This window comes from Priapulus caudatus, unplaced genomic scaffold (assembly GCF_000485595.1).
Source record: "Priapulus caudatus unplaced genomic scaffold, Priapulus_caudatus-5.0.1 Scaffold114, whole genome shotgun sequence".
Lineage (NCBI taxonomy): Eukaryota > Metazoa > Priapulida > Priapulimorpha > Priapulimorphida > Priapulidae > Priapulus > Priapulus caudatus.
The window spans coordinates 261,490-263,111 of NW_014577175.1; positions in this window are offsets into that span (position 1 = coordinate 261,490).

The following is a 1,622-nucleotide window of genomic DNA, read 5'->3' on the forward strand; positions in this document are numbered from 1 at the left end:
TTATATTCCTTGCGTGGATCAGTTAGGACTAAAAGAGTCATAACACACACACAACACGCGCTGCGCGCGCACGCACGCACGCACGCACGGGCACGAACACGCACGCATGGCACACACGCACGCACGCACGCACAGCACGCACACCAGCGCGCACACCACACACGCCACACACCACACACAGCACAACACACACACAACCACACACACCACACAGCGCGCGCGCACACACGCACACACGGCAGCACTCACGCACACGTAAAGAGGCAGCACGCGCAAGCAGTTATGCCAGACCGGACTTGGCAACATATCATTGTCGCGTTTGGTGTATTTTCCTCACGTCATGCTTTGGTGTTGACGGTTTACCGCTATTATACTCTGGCAAATAACACCGCGCCCGTACCCCCTTGCAGTCAATACCACTACCGACATCGGGTGTAAAAGGGGTTGATCTAAAAACAATACATTGCTATCGATTACTTCTCTGTGAAAACGGAGGTTCAATTTACTATAGGCCCCAAATCCAGATATGTGCGTATAACATATTCTTCTATATACTTCGCAAATGATGATGCTTGGTTGGTGCTGTGAATATTTTTATTATATTCCTTGCCGTGGATCAGTAGGACAAAAGATTCACACACACACGCGCGCGCACGCACGCACGCACGCACGCACGCACGCATGCACGCACGCATGCACGCACGCAGAGGCGTAGATAGCGGGGTGAATGGGGGGATGCATCCCCCCCCACTTATTGACGTAGGGGGGATGGCGTGTACAATTATCCCCCCCTACTTTCAGGAGAAAAATGGGGGATTCAAAATTTTCTGGGGGAGGACCCGCATACCCCTGCCTGTTTCTTACAATCCTCCTCGAAAACCTGCATTGGCCACTGTCGAGCATAACAAATTGAGCACCCCCCTTCAAAAATCGTTCGGCGGCGCCTGTAGAGTACTGCTAACAAAGATTATGATTATGAATATTTGTATGCATATCAAAAGTCAAATTTGAGTTTATCTGACAGGGGCGTAGATAGCGGGGGGATGGGGGTATATCCTTCCCTCACACTTATTGAGGTGGGTGGCTTTCATCCCCCCTACTTTAAGGAAGAAAATGGGGAAAAATTTAATATTTTACGGACAATAAATACTGGATATTTATCTACAAATCCGTCATCGCTATTCATACTCTCCTAATGTATTATTACAGAAATGGAACGTGACATACATCTACTGTAAAATGGCTGTAACTCGTTCCAAGAATGACATTATTTTACTGAAACTCGGACGGTTAATTTTGGACGCATTCCCCATATACGATTTTTTTTACGTCTTATCACTGCTCACGAAAGTTAAATCCTTGCTTTATTCAAAATTAGAATAGACCTATTGAGAGTTGGGATATTGAATTTTCACGGGGATTGAATGGGAAAATTCAATTTCATCTCACTTTTTTTGGAGGGGGGATGGGGGTGCTGAGACCCGACCGGAAATATATTCCCGATTTTGTATAAAGGGTGAAAATATGCACTTTTTGGTTCAAATCCGGTTGTTTTTCTCATATTTTTTTGCAGTTTTAACGTTCTCAGTAAAATATACGTTTTATCAAAATTTCAGATGGAG